This window comes from Temnothorax nylanderi, unplaced genomic scaffold (genome assembly GCF_030848795.1).
Source record: "Temnothorax nylanderi isolate EJ_2023f unplaced genomic scaffold, tnyl_v1.0 TNYL_tig0200_pilon, whole genome shotgun sequence".
Taxonomy (NCBI): domain Eukaryota; kingdom Metazoa; phylum Arthropoda; class Insecta; order Hymenoptera; family Formicidae; genus Temnothorax; species Temnothorax nylanderi.
In genome coordinates this window covers 39,041-58,660 of record NW_027249262.1, presented here as the reverse complement: position 1 = coordinate 58,660, position 19,620 = coordinate 39,041, and the positions used below count along the sequence as shown (strand labels likewise).

At 31.7% G+C, this 19,620-nt stretch overlaps 1 protein-coding gene and 1 long non-coding RNA gene across 2 annotated transcripts in view; one reads left to right on the top strand and one right to left on the bottom strand.

Moving 5' to 3' along the window:
• The window catches only part of LOC139778872 (uncharacterized), a 39,970-nt gene extending 21,912 nt beyond the window's left edge, over positions 1-18,058 (bottom strand). The window contains exon 1 of the mRNA XM_071717001.1: positions 17,953-18,058. The gene's annotated coding sequence lies outside the window, so the exon portion shown is untranslated. The remainder of the gene's footprint in view (positions 1-17,952) is intronic.
• LOC139778877 (uncharacterized) lies at positions 9,198-11,197 on the top strand. Its single transcript, XR_011719713.1, has 3 exons — positions 9,198-9,290; positions 9,509-9,612; positions 10,630-11,197. It is a non-coding gene; the product is annotated as an uncharacterized lncRNA (long non-coding RNA).
• Positions 18,059-19,620: the final 1,562 nt, after the last annotated feature.

Sequence of the window (19,620 nt, the reverse complement as noted above, 5' to 3'; positions counted from 1 at the left end):
AAAGACGATTAAAAGCCGAAAGAATCTTACGTTGGTGTATGCGTATTCGAGATAGTTTTGTCAGCAAGATCTCTAAAATATTAGCTTCACTTAAAAAGAAATCAGACGTGTGCTTGACTTTTGCCGCTGAATGCTCTATAAATGACGATAAAATACGTGCATTATGTGGCACATCGGGACATACAGCTTCATCCGAAAATTATTTTATCGACACATATCGTAACATTACTTCATCACAACTGTTGGTAATTAACGAGAAAGGTAAAACTATGAATGTATTACCTTTGCAACAAGCACGAGTCAAAAAATCATGGTTATGCAATGCTTTGTGTAAAATTTATGATTATCCGTTGATGAAGATTCTAATCGATCGTTATGAAAAATTCCTGAAAACGATATTTACCTGTACTTTAAAGAAAATACCACAATTGTTAACAGATATTCATACATGTACGATAAAGAATTCTGATAGAAAGGGTCACACACATGCCTGTTACATTGATGCAACTCTTTGCAAAGCTCTATTTCTTCCTGTTTTATTATTATCACCTCATTTTCCAATGGTGAGATATATTAAACGTTTAATTTATCAAATGACAAGTTTATACGACAAAATGTTAAATCTGGAGAAGGCTTTAACTTCTGTTGATTTAGACACGTTAAACGAAATTATAATTTCGGCACAACAAAAAGCATATATGTACAAACATCAGCAGAATCGTACTACTTTGAGTGAAGATGAAATCATGTCTCGCTTTAAAAACGCATTTAAGGCTTTTACTAAACGCTCCATGGACACACCTCGATATGTTTGTGCATCATGTGAGAGACTTTTATATAGAAGAAGTGTCTCTGAATTTAATAAGCTTAAAGCACGACTAGATATTTTAATTTGGAGAGATTTAATGGTGCATTTAGAAAAACATAATATTACTCCGCAATACATATGTCATTACTGTGAAAAAAAATTCCGTGACGGATTAATGCCTGCGTATTGCATTTTAAATGATCGTATTGTATATGATCCACCTGAAGTAATATCATGTCTTAACCAGTTTGAAAAAATTCTCATACAAAGAGCTAAAGCTTTTCAAACTGTCGTTACAATGAAACCTGTTAGTAACAAGAAATTGCCTCACAGACAAATGGTACAAAAAGTAAAAGGTAGAACATTTCATTTACCGTTACCTTTACAAGAAACATTGAACAAAATATGTCCTGATACTGATCCAATTAATATCAATCACGAATTGTACTTTTTACGTGTTAGAGGTATTCCGACAAAATCAAAAATGATTTGGGAAGAAATGGTAGACGTTAACAAGGTTTTTGACGCCTTAGTGTGGTTAAAAGAACATAATCCTTTATATTCTCATATTGTATTGCCAAATACTTGTAAGGAGTTTTATTTACAAACGTCATTATTATTCGATCCAGAGTTTGAAGTACAGGAGACAGAAAATGCTACTGAATCTGATTTGGATGACAAACGCGAATCGAGCCCAAAAAGTCCAACGCAAGAAAACAACGTAGACGCTACTTTAAATAATGAGCGTAAGGCAATGTTAACTCAGGTTCTTGACGAAAATAATGATTATTACGAGCAATATACTATTTATCCTTTATATGAAAAAAAAGTATGTAAAACTGATACCGCCTTATATCAAATGTTAAAAATAGCCGATTTGCCCTTGGACAATCGTGAGGCATCTTTAGATCTATTGTGTTTTCCAGATTTATTTCCTCTTGGTATTAATGGACGACACCAAGCTAGACGGGTTAAACTTCACGACCATGAATTTGATCAATGTTGTTTGATGTCCAAACGTTCAGAATTCAGATTAAATATACAATTCGTATTTTTTCTGTATAATCTATACACTTTTCGTCAAATAAATCGTGGTATTTATAGCAAACTATGTACAACTAAGCGTTATACGGCTTCAGAATATTTAGAAGCACTACATACAGATGTATTAGAATCTGACTTGAGTACAATATTCGCCACTAGGGGGAAGTGGGGATCATTGATACGATTTTTTTCAAGAGTTAAATAAATAACTTTGCAGATAGATTAAGATAAATGTAATAGGTTAAATTTAAAGGCTTGTCCTTCTACTTACGTGTTTTGATTGCCTTTTTGCTGTAGGTTAATAATAAGAAATGTTATAACATTTTTTGTAAAAAATGAAATTCGTATCAATGTGCCTCATATACGGGGTACAATGATACGGGCATGGGGCACTGATTCTCAGTGATCTATATTAATATTATTCAGAAATAAATTGGATTATTATTAAAACAAGCTATGTTTATTGTATATAGAGATATAGAGATATTTATTTATACGGAATTAACAATTTTACGGCATCTTCATCAATATAGACCCTATCGGTCTTTTTTTGGTACGTTCTTACCATTTTCGTCTAAAATAAAATAAAAATATCTTACTTAATACTATAAACTACATAGATACATATTGATATGTATCAAAGTGCTCCACGAGTCAGTGTACGAATCTGCCCCACAGCGTCATACATAATAAAATATATTCTCAGCCGAAAATAATACAAAGTCATGTCAATATTTTCGACAAATTAGTAAGAGATATACTGTTTCTTACTTTTGACGAAATATTTATTTAGTATTAATCAGATTAATGTGAAAAATCACGCTTCAAAGACTTTTGAAAATATTTACCTGAGAGTACGCAAAACACGTTTATACCTGTCATTCATCAAGTGGCTACTGCTCGCGTACGAAATTTGGTTAGGTTATTCGTGTATCATAACGCCATATATGCATGGATACGTGACCTTCTTAGATGTTTCTCATGCAGAGATATGATGACTGTATCAATGTTCCCGCTGTATCAATGATCCCCACTTCCCCCTATAAGAAATACGGAACAATACTGGCGTATACCAAGGAGTAATTTAAGATGTATGACGCAAGAATACGGACCTGCGACATGGTTTGTAACATGGAGTCCTGCTGAATGGCTGATGCCTGATTTAGCTGCGTATCTTCGTGAAGTAAATGGATGGCCTGACGATTCGACGCCCATTAGTGTACTCGTTGCTAAGGATCTCGTGTCAACGTCAAGGTTTCTTGATAATAAATTTAAAGCATTCCTTGATTTTATTTGTTCCAAAGATAACCCGATCGGAAAAGTAGCGCGCATTACTTCTGGCGACGAGAATACCAAGGTAGAGGTATACAACATTTTCATTTATTAATTTGGATTGAAGGTGCGCCAATTATCGGGAAATCTTCTGTTGAAGAAGTTTCTCAATTTATTTTGCAACACATAACTTGTGAAATGCCAGCTCCAAAGATTTCACCATTGTTATACAGGCGAGTCAATACGCATCAACGACACAAACATAACGATTATTGTCTTCGTTCTAAAAAAGTAGGACGCAAAACGATTCGTGTGTGTCGTTTCGGGTTTCCTCGTCCTGTCACGGAAACGTTGATTTTGAAAGATGTCATAAGTTCGATAGCAGGTAGGAAACGATTGAAACATAGAAGTAGGCTTTATCATGTTCCTCGAAAACATGATGAGATCAATATAAATGATTATCATCCTGTTCTTCTTACGGTATTAGAAGGAAATGTCGATATACAATACGTAAGTGAAACATCCACGTTGCTTACTTGGTATATTACTAAGTACGTAAATAAACCAGGAAAATGTGAAATATCTGATGCTGTCCTTGATAGTAAAAATAAGAAAAAGAAATCATTGCGTCAAGAACTTTGGAATTTTACTTTGCGAGCCACGAGTAATAGGGAATGTGGATCTCTTGAAGCCTGTGATGGAATGTGTGGTATTCCTTTATGGGGGACTGATTCAAAAACGACTATAAAATGGTTAGATGTTAATCAGATAAGACGTAGAAAAGTTAAAACTTATAAGGAAATTGAAGCTCTTGACGGAGATTCTACAAATATATTTTGTCCATCTATAATAGATGAACATTATCCACTGAGACCGAAAGAATTGGAATCTATGTTTTTATATGAGTTTGTACAGTGGTATGATATTTTGAAAAATAAACCACGAGGTAAAAATATTGAATACTACACGATGGAGAATGGTTATTATCTAAAACGGCGACAGCGTGGATGTCTTATTAATTACTATAAATGTCAATACGCAGCCGGAAAATTATTTCTTTTCATTACTGCTCATGTTTAAACCGTGGCGGAAAATAGAAGATCTTAAAGATGGATGTGATACATATACAGAAGCATTTCACAAGGGAAAGTCATATCTTACGGAAGCATTGCAATATCATGAAAAATTAGAGGAAGTGCAAAAAGCATTTGAAACTGCGAAGCAATTAGTTGACCAATATTTAAATGATTTGGAAAAACAGCATGAGTCTCAAGATGATCCCGATAATCCAATAGATGTTCAAAATATTGAGGCTGGTGAAGCGATGCAAGATTTTAAGGATCTTGGTGACAAATTAGATCAGGAAATCGATGTATCTGAAATGATTTCAAATATGAACGCAGATCAAAGAAGAATATTTGACAGAGTGATCAACGCCGTAACGATATCGCCGGATGATGAACAATTTAAACAATTACTATTATACGTTAGCGGAGAAGGAGGTACTGGTAAAAGTTTCTTAATTAAAACAATTAAATGCTGGATAAAACAAAATCTCAACAAGGATATTGCTGTAACAGCACCTACTGGTATAGCGGCGTTTAATATCGCTGCTTTAACAAATCACAGGCAATACCAGTTACCTGTTGAACATGGTGATCAGTCTCCTAAGTATACACTATTATCTGATCACGTTTTGAAAGTTTTACGGGCAGATCTTAAAGATGTTAGTCTTATTATAATTGATGAAGTGTCAATGATATCTAATTTAACTTTCATGTATATACATTTACGACTATGTCAAATATTTGATACCATGGATGACGATTTCTTTGGTGGAAAGCATGTTCTTTTATTTGGAGATCTGCTTCAATTACCTCCTGTACGTGAAAATTTTATCTTTGTTCCACTATTAAAAGCAGAATTTGATAAATGTATTGGCAGTGTAGGGACTACTCCTGAGGAATGGTTGTGGCAAAAATTTCAATATGATGAATTGACGATTAATATGCGTCAGCAAGGAGATAGATCTTATCGTGAATTACTCTCGAGAGTTCGTGTTGGTTTATTGACAACTTCTGATTCTGAGATTCTCGAGAAAAGAAAAATATCATTGAAAGGTCAGTCTTTCGATGCAAGATTATACGAATTGTGTAATTTTATTGATAATTTGCCGCCTGATACTGTTTGTTTACTGTCTACTCGTTATTTGTGCGATGTTCTTAACACTGCAATGCTAAGTCGTATTGCTTTGAAAGAAATATTATTAATTGCTGAAGATACGGTTGACTGTGATAAATATATTAAACGAACAGTACAAAAGCGATTGACGGATAATGAAGACGATGATACTAATACAGCTGGGCTTTTGAAACAAATTACAATTAAAATTGGAGCGAAAGTTATGATAAGACGCAATATTGATGTCACTTTGGGCCTCGTAAATGGTACAATTGCTACAGTTATTTCTGTTGTGCAGGATACATCTACCGATTATGTAGAAAAGCTTAAACTTCTCTTACCGTCTGGTTTGGAGTATTCTATTGAAAGAGTAAGTGTCAAGTTTAAAGTAATGGAGAAAGCATATGTTATCAGAAAACAATTTCCCATAACTCTCAGTTATGGCATAACCGTTCATAAAAGTCAAGGATTAAGCTTGCAAAACGCTGTTATGGATATAGACAATTCTATATTTAGTTGTGGTCAGGTATATGTTGCGTTATCCAGAGTAACGTCTCTGGATGGATTGCATTTAATTAACTTTGATCCTTCATCTGTAACGGCAAGTGAAAGAGCTATTACCGAATATAATTGGCTAAAACAAAAATTTCTACCGCAAGCACAAACGATTACTATTTCGAAAAAACGTTTTCGAAAAGTAAAAGATGTTCCGTGGATATTGTCGAAAATAATCAATGCCGGTCAAGAGTCAGACCAACAAGCTGGAAAAAGTACTGCTGAGCCGATACCTGCTTTGCAAAATAAAGATGGAGTTTCATGCTACGCAAATTCTGTAATACAATGTTTCTTGCAGTCAAGTATTATTAGGAAAGTGTTGCTTAAAGTTGATAAAGATGATTTAAGTATATTAGCGCATAAATATGACAAACGATTATATCTAATTTGAATGCTGATGCGATACGGACAGATTTAGGAGAGCGCTTTACGAGTCGTGGTGATGAAAAACCGGCAAAACGAGACGCTCTTGAATTTCTTATTGCCATTTGCACAAAATATAATTACATAAGAAATTTGGTCGGGCATCAAGTTACTTGTACTACTAAGTGCATTAGCAACTCATGTGGTTATACGACAAAAATTATTACTGATAACAACATAGTTGTTCCAATTTCTATTAATATAATTTGAAGAAGAAAAGTTATTATCTTAATAATTTATTAAAGGATACATTTTTAAATTGGGGTCCATTATACGGAAAAACATGCCAATATTGTGCAGGAAATCTAGTATTTAGAAATGAATTAACGTTGGCGAAAGAAATAGTTATCATTCATTTAATTTTGTTCTCGTCACAGGATAATAAATTAGTGAAAATACCACAGACATTTAATTTAACTGCCATACCAACGACTAAGATATCGATAGCTAAACAGCAGTATAAAGTAATAAATACTATATTTCATCAGGGTACATATATTGAAGATGGTCATTATACAAGTATGTGTAGAGAAAGGACATTTTGGATTGAATTTGATGATGGAAAAATTATAGAAAATAAACGATGGCCTACAGGTGCTAAAGGTATTTATATATTATTTTTGGAAAAAGTTGGTAAAAAATAATTTATACAAGCAACATAATATAGATGCATATTTTACATAAAAGCAATGTCCGGCAATGTATATATATCCCACATAGCACGTAATATTACAGAAATATTGCAGTAATATTGCAATATAGTAGAAATATTACGTATTACAATGAAATATTTCAGAAATATTACTGATGTATTATACGTTTTTAAATAATATTGAAATATTACAGTAATATTGCTGCAATATATTGTTGAAATATAATACTTTAAGTAGCAAAATAATGACAAATGACATTTTAATGACATCTTATTGACGTCATTAAGACGTTATTAAGGTATCACACAATCATACGTACGTATTGCACAGATAATATATACCAGTTAAAGAATTTTGGACTGAAAGAAAGAAAAATCTGAATCAAAAAATGTGATGGAATCAAAAGACTGACTTGTACTTTCGGGGAATAAAAGTGATTAAGACAAATTTTATAAGTGGTATTTAATTTTATAACTTGTTATTTGTTTTGTAATAATAAAAGGTAATTATATATACAATTAATTTTTAATTAAAAGCCAGTAAGTAAATTGATAATAAAATAAATGGATAAAATTTAAAATTCATATTTCTTATATAATCAATATTAAACTTTTCAAATTACGAGTTTGTCACACGGATAAACAGAACGTTTCTGTGTGCGTAAGTGGAGGGAAGAACGCTAGTGTGTGTGGCTATGCGCTTGGTCGCAGCACCGACCCCCACCATTCCCGGTCTTCTCTCGCTGTCTCTTGCAGGAGTCGGTTGGCGAGCTCGATCGTGTTCGGACGTGTTTTGTCCGAAAGCAAATTTTTTTCAAAGTATTGCGACTGTTACTGTCTGCATTGTTTAACTATCAGTACCTTGTATCGGCGCCTTTCGAGGCCTACAACCTTTGTAATTACGCCGCTTGCGGCTTATAAGACTAGTGGTTCGCCCTGGCCGTTTTTAGAGCAGCACTACTGCTTGAAGGCCATCATTACATAGGAAGAAGAAGCTGTCTCTTGCATGGCTCCGTGGGACCACGCAATCACGTAGTACGACACCGCACAGAAACAATCGTTTTAATTTCAGGTAATTTTTCTTTATTTAATAAATATTCCCAGATAGCAATGCCTGATGATCAGATTTCATCACGTCATGATCTTCTGATATTGACCGAAATGTGATGTATGTCTTGTGATCATATTGTGATGATACACATCATGAGTACAAGTTAACATGTATATGAGGAAATATATGAACTCAGATATTGACGTTACTTAGCCAACTCATGATAATCACATGCTGACCCTGGTGGAAATAATTTTACAACAATTACCGCGAGCGCTAGTACCGCACGCTGCCGCGACGCGGCTATACCACGCGTCATTTTCTCGTAATCAAAAATCATCACGCGCTAGTATAAGAGGCGAGCTTGTGAGAAGCCTAATTACAATGCAGCCAATTCTTTGCTGCAGATCAGCTTAAGTGATACCTCTGGTATCACATAGTGCAGAGATCTGCGAAGCAATTTTTGATAAATTGTTGGATACGTCTTACTTATTTATTTACATGTTTTTAAATAATTTTATTAAGCATGAAATATTTAAAATTGTTGTCATTTCTTGAGCTTTATATGCACACAATATGCAGTATTTCATTGAACATTTATGTGTTCATTATGTCACTATTTTGTAAACTTTTATAGATTTCATAACATGTCTGCATTCTGAGCAACATATGAGCCCGCATCTGTGTCTATTCTTGCCATCATGTTTTTAATAAACGTGAGTACAATATGTACTCAGAACGAACACATTTTGCTATCTGGGATTGTTCACACAAATATTTTTAAAAGTATTTTCGTATAATTATTACTAATATGTACATTGTACATATATATTTGGCGATTTGTCGTTAAATCCAAAAATAGAGATTACGTGGCATGGTCTGCAAAAACCAAAAACCACGTTTATATCATAAAAATTATTTCAATGACCATCTTAAAATACATATATTTGCCTTTGTAACCTTATTGAACGAGTCTCTAATGAAATTATTTATTAACGGCTTTATTCTTAAATCTTGATGCTAACTTAACCTCAAAATTTTTAACAGTTTAATCCAACTGGAGCCCTCAGTTGCAGATACGTGATAGAAATATGCCGATCTCAAATCTTCTAAAAAGCAGTTTAATCATTAATTAAGTGATTTAACCATGATTATTTAACTATTTACGTGATTTTATAATAATTATTGTTCTTATACTATATACTAGCTGGTTACAGTATTGCTTTCCATCAGTGGATGTTCATGCAGTCCAGAGCAGCATCAAGTAGTTTGATAGAAGAGCAAAAGATTTATTTATTAGATACGTAAGTAAGAAAAAGTAAAATTTGATATAAACCATGCTTTCCAATATTAAAATCGTCAATAATGAAAATCCAAAGTATACGTGTAACATTTATAACTACAGATTTTCAGTATACATAGATAGTGAATATCGGAATACAGATTCATACTTAACCTACTTTTATGTTTAAATATATAATTAGATGTAAATAATAATTACTGTTTTTGTATTATGTTGCAGTGTTACGTTGCTTTCCATCAGTAGAAGTTCACGCAGAGCAGTACCAAGCAGTTTGATTTCTATCAAACTCTTCTGAGCGACAGCTTTATTTATTAGATACATAAGTAAGAAAAATTTAAACTTGGTATAAACTGCGTTCCAATATTTTAATATCCAGTACTGAAAATCTAAAGTGTATGTATAACATTAACCATAGATTTTCAGTATAGACAGTGAATATTGGAACACGTCATACTTAACCCCGTACTCTTATGTTTGAATATGTAATTATGTATGAAATAAACAGGGTGATTTATTTCGTGTGCCAATCATCTCCGCTCTAATTATCTCAGAAAGTATTGATTTATTGGAAAAATGTTTCGGATAAAAGTTGGAGGGTTCAAGGAGGACCAATAGACAATTTTATTAGATTTTGAGTCCGAAACCTGTGTTAAGCCTAATAGGATCCAAGTCAAATTATTTAAATATAAATCCTTTTTTTATTGTATCATCTTTTTCTACTAATTAATATGAACAACTTTTGTCTGAAACATTTTTTTATTTGCCTTATACTTTTTGAGATATTCAAGGAAAACTTGGTTTCAAGAATATACTGTTGCAATAGTATTCTAATTTCTTTAAATAATTGTGTACACATGAAAGCTTCAAGGAAATGTATACACAAATATTAAAAGAAATTGGGGTATTATTGCAATAGCATATTCTTGAGACCATATTAAGTCAAAAAGTCTTGTATCATTTTTCCCTCCGACAAGCATTTATCAAGATATCATAAGCTAAATATTAAAAAATTACCAAATTTTTCTTGAATATCTCAAAAAGTATAAGGCAAATAAAAAATGTTTCAGACAAAAGTTGTTTATATTAATTAGTAGAAAAAGATGATGTAATAAAAAATGGGAATTTTATTTAAAAAATTTGACTTGGACCCTACTGGGCTCAACATGGGTTCCAGACTCAAAATCTAAGATCATCCATTATTCCTCTATGAACCCTCCAACTTTTATCTGAAACATTTTTCCAATAAACCAATACTTTAGGAGATAATTGGCACACAAAATAAAACTCACCTTGTATAATCAGATATAAATAATAATTACAGTTATTGTATTATGTTATAGTGTTACGTAACTCTTTATCAGTGGAAATTCATACAGTGCAGAGCAGAGCAGTGCAGAGCATGGAGCAGTTTTGAAGAAGAAAGAGATAGAAAGATAATATCAATATTATTTTCTTAATATTATATGTAATACTCCACTTTTAAAAAAGGCGTGTTAACTGAGTGAATTTCGTTTGTATCGAAAAATTGAAGCCTCTTTTCCGCGATGCCGATTGGTTATCTCGATGCGTTGTGCGAGTTATTTGCAGCTGTCATTGTATATTTTGACAGTTGTGTGTATCAAGGGTTAATAGTGTAATAGTAATAGCATAATGTTAAAGCTAAATGGCGCGCGCGAAGCGCGCGCGTCTGTAATGTCTAGTATTATTAAAAATAACAATTTGATAAAATTTAATAAAATTTATTAAAATGGTTTAATTTTTAGCAATATTAAATAAATATTGTCTAATATTACACAAATAATATTATTGCGTTAACAATATCAATATTATTTTAATATTGTATGTAACAATACTATTAAAAATAATTTAATAAAATTTAATAAAAATTATTAAAATGGTTTAATTCCTAGCAATATTGTATAAATATCACGCAAATATTACCGTAATATTACTGATATATATTACAGTAATATTACTGATATTCATTTGCGCGGACATTTTAATATTACCGAGATATCTCAGTAATATTACTGCAATATTTCTGTTATATTTTATTGTAATATTGCAATGGAAAAATAATATTGCTGCAATATTACTGAAATATTATGTGCTATGTGGGATATATATATTAACAACTTCAGACACATTTCTTTATAAGGTGTAATTTTTTTCTGTTAAGATTAAGATGCGTAACACTACAAAAAGGCGTAATATCCGTACAAAATTACCTTTTTCAAAAAAAGGTAAAAAATGCGCCAAGTACACGCATAGTAGTATATATGTATTATGTTGTTACCTCGAAAAAAAAACAAAGTGCTAGTATTATACCTCGAAATAACACCCTGTACATACTGTTTATAAAATGCGTAATACTACAAAAAGGCGTGATATCTGTACAAAATTACCTTTTTTTAAAAAAAGGTAAAGAAAGGCGCCAAGTACACGCATAGTAGTGTATATGTTGTTACCTCGAAAAAAAACAGTGGTAATATTATACCTCAAAAAAATCTAAGTAACAAGTGGTAGACGTATAATCTTTGTATCTCGAAAAATCTCGAAAAAACCTAAGCAATAGTACCTTTACCTCGAAAAAACCGAAGTAACAAGTGGTAGAAGTAATCTTTGTGTCTCGAAAAATCTCGAAAAAACCTTAGCAGTAGCATTTTTATTTCCAAAAAATTATAACTCAAGTGATACACATCACAAAATTACGTTACCTTATCAAAGATGAGTCGCGCTTCAAGTGATCTATTTTACAATTACAAAAAAGAAATGATATCTCTTTTTAAATTATATGTTGTTACCTCGAAAAAAAACAGTGGTAATATTATACCTAAAAAAAATCTAAGTAACAAGTGGTAGACGTAATCTTTGTATCTCGAAAAATCTCGAAAAAACCTAAACAGTAGTATCTTTATCTCGAAAAAACCGAAGTAACAAGTGGTAGACGTAATCTCTGTATCTCGAAAAATCTCGAAAAAACCTAAGCAGTAGGATTTTAATTTCTAAAAAATTATAACTCAAGTGATACACATCACAAAATTACGTTACCTTATCAAAGATGAGTCGCGCTTCAAGTGATCTATTACAATTACAAAAAAGAAATGATATCTCTTTTTAAATTACAGCGCCAATTACAGAGAGAACATACACTGAGAAAAAAAATTTGTCAATCCCAAGAAATATTTAGTCCGATACGTTCAACTAAACATTTTAGTTACTTAACTAAACATTAGGTGAATTAATTAATTCTTGATTAAGAAAACGAAATAAATTGTTGAAACAACTAATATTTAGTTAACTAACTAAAATGTTTAGTTGAACGTATCGGATTAAATATTTCTTGGGATTAACAATTTTTTTTTCTCAGTGTATTTTTTGAGATACAAAGATTACGTCTATCTCTTGTTACTTAGGTTTTTTCGAGGTATAATATTACCACTGTTTTTTTTCGAGTTTAAATACAAAGTTTATTTTCAATAGAATAAAAGATTGAATCATGACAAATTACAGAGGTAACAGTACAAAATACAAATATTTTATTAAAATATTTAAACCCAACACACACAAGGGAATACAAGGTATTTAAATACAAAGTTTATATATGTATTTTAAAAGATTTAATCGCATCGTAAAGAATTACAGAGGTAACAGTACAAAATAAAAATATTTTATTAAAATACATAAATTTTTCTTGTCAAAAAACTTGGCGCTGCTAGACCTGAAAATTAGGTCAGCGTGGTGTGTATATGCGAGCGAGTGATGTGTGTGTGGGTGGGTGATGTGTGTGTGTGTGTGTGTGTGTGTGTGTGTGTGTGTGTGTGTGTGTGTGTGTGTGTATGACGGTGAATAATGTGGCTTATGATTAAGTATAGGATTTTAGATTCTTAAAGCGATTAGAATTAAGTATAGAATAAGTATAGAATAAGTATAGAATAAGTAATATTTACATTTGTAAAAGGTCTCTCTCTCTCGAATAATGCGGCTTATGATTAAGTATAGGATAAAAGGTCTCTCTCTCTCTCTCTCTCTCTCTCTCTCTTTCTCTCTCTCTCTAGCAGCGCCAAGTTTTTTGACAAGAAAAATTTATGTAGGGGAGACCGGGGCTAAAACGTCTACGGGGTAAATACGTCTAATCAAATATCTCGGAACCTGTATATTGTGCGAACTCGCTATTAACATTGTAAACGCTGCTTATAGTACCCATGTGACCAACGGAGTTTCGGCAGGTTACCTGCCGTGTTATGATTTTTACGAGGGCAAACGTGTTTTCGAAAGGTGAAAGTTACATTTTCTGCGCGTGGAAATTTTGTAATATCTGCAATAATATTTGCTCTCCAAATCTCGAGGTACGTGATTATAAAGAGTAATGCATGCTGAACACGAATCCAGTGTAGTTTTTTCATTATCGTTGATGTCTAATATTTCGTGGGCGATCAAACCTGAAACTTGTGTTTGGGGCTAATCGGTCAGTAAGCAGTCCGGGTGCATTTCCAAGGCATTTTCGGGCTCACTGCATATGGAATATGGATGAGACGGGAATTTTAATAAAATATTTGTATTTTGTACTGTTACCTCTGTAATTTGTCATGATTCAATCTTTTATTCTATTGAAAATAAACTTTGTATTTAAACTCGAAAAAAAACAGTGGTAATATTATACCTCGAAAAAACCTAAGTAACAAGAGGTAGACGTAATCTTTGTATCTCAAAAAATACACTGAGAAAAAAAAATTGTTAATCCCAAGAAATATTTAATCCGATACGTTCAACTAAACATTTTAGTTAGTTAACTAAATATTAGTTGTTTCAACAATTTATTTCGTTTTCTTAATCAAAAATTAATTAATTCACCTAATGTTTAGTTAAGTAACTAAAATGTTTAGTTGAACGTATCGGACTAAATATTTCTTGGGATTGACAAATTTTTTTCTCAGTGTATGTTCTCTCTGTAATTGGCGCTGTAATTTAAAAAGAGATATCATTTCTTTTTTGTAATTGTAATAGATCACTTGAAGCGCGACTCATCTTTGATAAGGTAACGTAATTTTGTGATGTGTATCACTTGAGTTATAATTTTTTAGAAATTAAAATGCTACTGCTTAGGTTTTTTCGAGATTTTTCGAGATACAAAGATTACGTCTACTACTTGTTACTTCGGTTTTTTCGAGATAAAGATACTACTGTTTAGGTTTTTTCGAGATTTTTCGAGATACAAAGATTACGTCTACCACTTGTTACTTAGATTTTTTTGAGGTATAATATTACCACTGTTTCTTTTCGAGGTAACAACATATAATTTAAAAAGAGATATCATTTCTTTTTTGTAATTGTAAAATAGATCACTTGAAGCGCGACTCATCTTTGATAAGGTAACGTAATTTTGTGATGTGTATCACTTGAGTTATAATTTTTTGGAAATAAAAATGCTACTGCTAAGGTTTTTTCGAGATTTTTCGAGACACAAAGATTACGTCTACCACTTGTTACTTCGGTTTTTTCGAGGTTACAGTGTCGCGAGTTGACTGATCCAAGCCACATTCCAATCAACGAGATTATTATCAACTCCTACGTGTAAGTAGATTTTAGATATATACATCTCTACTCAAAATTATTTAGCTTTGGATATGTAATTATACTTTGATGTTACTCCTTTGCAGGTAAATGGTCGACAGAAGCTTACAATGTGGTACATATTTTTAACAATATTTCTATATGTAGTATATTTGATGAACCAATAAATGGTAAACATAAATTCAAAATCTTGCTAATAGTTATATGAAATGACTGTTTTATGATAGTTCAAACATATATACATATATACATATTAGATTTTATAATATATTATTAAAAATTACAAAGTGCAGTTTTCTTTATTTTAATTATGTTTAATATAGAATATTCATAAATAAATCCGCGATTTATCTTTTATGTCCTTTTCCGATCGTTTCCAATAATCTCCATTCCGTTGTCATACTTACGTGATATACATACGTGTCCCACATAGCACATAATATTGCAGAAATATTGCAGTAATATTGCAATATAGTGGAAATATTACGTATTACAATGAAATATTTCAGAAATATTACTGATATATTACACGTTTTTAAATAATATTGAAATATTACAGTAATATTGCTGCAATATATTGTTGAAATATAATAAAAATATTATTTAAAAAATATTATTTTACTAAAATTTTATTAAAATATTATTAAAGTTAATATATATATACATACATATACATGTTATTCTTGGTAAGATACAATAGTATGTAATATTGGCAAAATAAATTTATCTTTGGTCGGAATTTTATAAGCTTTTGCTTTTATATTTTGACACAACCATGATTCTATACATCTATTTTGTTTGGCTATGACTATTCCAAAATGTTGTGATTCGCATGGTGTAGTGAACAAATTTGTATCAGGTATCAGTTTTTTTCCTATAATATACAGATTATTATTTTGACTTTTAGCAATATTGTGGACGCAGATAATAGTATTGTCCTTCAATAAAACGCAGTTATTTTTGTTATCGTCACAATTTAAATATAATGAATCTATATGCAATATTTTATATTGTTCTTCATAATCTCGTTCATGATCCAATGGACCATCTTTGTGGTCTTTCTGTAGAAATTTTTTATTATGTATTTCGGAACGGCTAATACAAAAATTTAATTTATTTAATCTTTTAGCAATTTGTTGAAGTGGTTTATCTCCTTTTCGGACCAGTTTCTTTAAACCACAAATATAACTTTCAAATTGGAATGCGCTAAAACCATCTAGAGCACCAAATTGTTTTACATCAGATGTTAAATGTAGCAAATTGTGGACATTATGAGAAACATATTTAGCTCCGTAAATTGTTGCGAAAGATTGAACAAAAATGTTTAAAAGTTTTCTGCGTATTCAAGTAATTGATGATTTTTACTATATTCAGTGCTGGCTAAAATACGAATCGCAATATGCAATGTTAAGAAATGCTCATAAACATTTTTATTCAGTATATTTTTTAAAATTATTGGACCTGAATATAACAAAAATTGCCTGAATTCTGTGGCTTTCCATAACTTAATGAATTCAAGCGATCTTGCTTTTCTAGGAAAGTCAGACGGCGTATATTTCTTTAAATTAAGTAATTTTTCTGAAATTTGTTGTACATTTAAGCTAGATAAACGTGTATTTAATGGTCCCCTTATCCATAAAAATAACAGTTTTCTCATGATCCCCAAACACACTAAATGCATGTAGTCAAGAACCACATTAGTTACTGCACCGAAATGAGGTATATTTCTTAAAATAGTTTCGGCTATCTGATAATTTTCAGAATAACCGAAATTTCGAAATACCTCGTCATCTCTTAATAATGGATGATTATTTTCCATTGGGAAGCAATTAGTATCGGCAATGCGATCGCCATGAATTAAACATTTCGTACAACTATTATAACCAGTATGATTCTTCACTTGTAAGATAAATGCCTTCGCTGGGGCATCACATACTAGAGCATGCAGTCTGATTTTATAACATATTTCATTGTATACGTATCCAGTATTGATTAATAATATCATCTCGTTTACAAAAGCTTCAAGGAATTTATTCGAATCTGCTGGTTTGCTTTGACCATAATATATGCCTATGACTCGTACTTTTGGTAAAAGCTCATCGGAACAAAAAATAGGCCAAATTACTTTTCCACTAGAGACTCCAATTGGCGCCCCATCTGTAGATACTATTAAATTTATTGTTAAGTTATCAATTTTTGAACTTATCCTGTCTTCTATCATTTTACAAATGGCTGGTTCAACACCAAAATGACAGTAGGAGCCTTTATCCATAGGAGTAATATTTATTGCTCTTGGAGTTGACATAAGCGTACGTCCATCTTTGGGAAATTTTACATTGGTTCTTTTATTTAAAATTTGCAATAAGCTTGTTAGTGCATTTAGATAAATTTTATGATCTGCAGCCCATTGTTTAATTTCGGACTTAAAGTCATTTTGCTCAAGTTTATATGGGATATTGCTTGCAACTCCAATATCTTCTCGATTATTGATCTCGGTATCTTCGACATTCTCGGTATCCTCAAAATAAAATAACGGAAAAATAAAAATAAAGCTAAGGAAGGTAAACAGCTAAAATTCGAGCAAAAAAATTTTAGATGTTAGTTTAAAATTAAAATTTAATAAACATGTGTATATAACTTTTTTATTGTAATGCGACTTTTTTAAATTTGACCATTAGCCATGTCTCTCTCAATCTTTTATATCTATTTTGCGTAATTTATTAATATAATTTTATCGATTAGAACGTTCTGAAGAAGACCAAGTAGGTCAAAACGTAAATGCATACATATGTTTATTAAATTTTAATTTTAAACTAACATCTAAAATTTTTTTGCTCGAATTTTGGCCGTTTAACCTTTTTTAGCTTTGCTATTATCGAGCGTATGTATCTTGTTCTTAATAAAAATAAAATAACGGAAAGTAAAAATAAAATAACAGAATATACATAATTATTTTATTTTAAATAGTTGCAATTATAAAAGTAGACCTTTTACAAGTTTGTAGTAATATTCTAATACAATTATTGCAATTTTACAATAATTTTATAAAATTTTTATTTTCTTTTACATGCTTTATTAATTATACTTACATTTTCTTCGTTTTCTGATTGTATTTCTGATTCCTCGCTTGTATTATATCTATTACAAATTTCCTCATTTAACAATTCGCAATCTTCTATGGAAACTTGATGTGCGTTAATGACATTGCTGGTATGTTGTAAAGTGACAATCTCCTCTGTATCAGTATGTAATAAATTGCAAGAGAAATCTATTTGGCTGTCGTCATCACTTGCTATACTACAAGCCCTATTTCCTTTAACGTTTTTATATATTTTTTTAAATTCATTTAAGCTTTGTTTATGTGCTAAACGACGTTTGTGTCTGTCCGTGTAATCTGTCCGCATAACTTCGCCGTCTGTTTCTTCACTAGATGACATTTTGATGAATGTATGGTATGTATGTAACACTTAGAAAAAGTCAGGTTCGACAGTTTGCAGATCTTGCTGTATACTTTCCTCTGAAATAAAAATATAAAAAATTTATAAGTTTATAATTTTATTTTATCAATTATCTAAAAAATTAAGTAATTTTATTGTTTAAAATGTTGCTTATTTTTTATTCTATTTTAATGTTTGCTTTTCAATATAACCTCTATAATGAATTGATGTGTTTTAAGAAACTGGAGTGAACATGAAACATACTTCTGAGCGTATGTTTGTACATATATACTAATTATCTATATCTTTTAAGCATTCAGCACTAGGTTAAGCATATACATACAATTCGCCGGTGTCCAAGTTATTATTTATCAAATCTGGCACTGATATCAGATGTGACTCGGCAAACTTGGCTCACTCGGCTCCACTCGGCTCACTCGGCGGATTCGGTCGGGTCGGCCCTTCCAGGGCTGCGTTCGGAAACGTTTCGAGTGCACATGAGTATACTCCCTTCTCTTTCTATCTTAGCGAGTTAGAAGGAGAAGGGAGTATACTCATGTGCACTCGAAACGTTTCCGAACGCAGCCCAAGTCTTCCAAAGAGCTTACGCGCGCATGCGCATTTTGCACATGTAGGTTATGTATACTGTTTTTGCACAATCCACGTATGTACTGTCGAAGTGAGAGGAGAACCTGGAGAACATATATCTCGCAGTCTCGCTATGCCTGGCTTTGTGTGAACTGTGAACTGTGAAGTGTTACCTGTGATATTGCGATATTGCATTACTGACTGGGGTGGCTCTCCATGAATAGCATGGTATAGCATTCATTAAATTATAGTAAGGGCCAATTTCACCAACTACGGTTAGCTTAACCGACGGTTAAAGTTAACAGGATTGACCAAGAATCGAAATAAATCCACCCTGCTAACTTTTAACCGTCGGTTAAGCTAACCGTGGTTGGTGAAATTGGCTCTTTAACACGCGATTGGTTATACGCACGTCTTTTTTAATACTATTTTATTTTCTTATTTTTCAGTTTCTTTAGTTCCTCTTTTTTAAGTGAAATTAAATTTATGCTTTTAACCAAGAAAGATATATAGCTGTGAGTGATTGAAAGGTCGTAACCACGGTCTTACACAAAGATCATAACAAACTGAAAGATCCGTTACGAGATTCGAATGGTTCGATCCCGGCCTTCATGATCTTCCTGCGTATACCTCGATTAAGAGGTTCCCTGTTTAAAGGAAAGTTTAAGGCTTAAAAATCCGCAAGGTTGTTTAATAATCCGTTTAAGAGGTTAAAAGAAAGAAGTTCAAAAA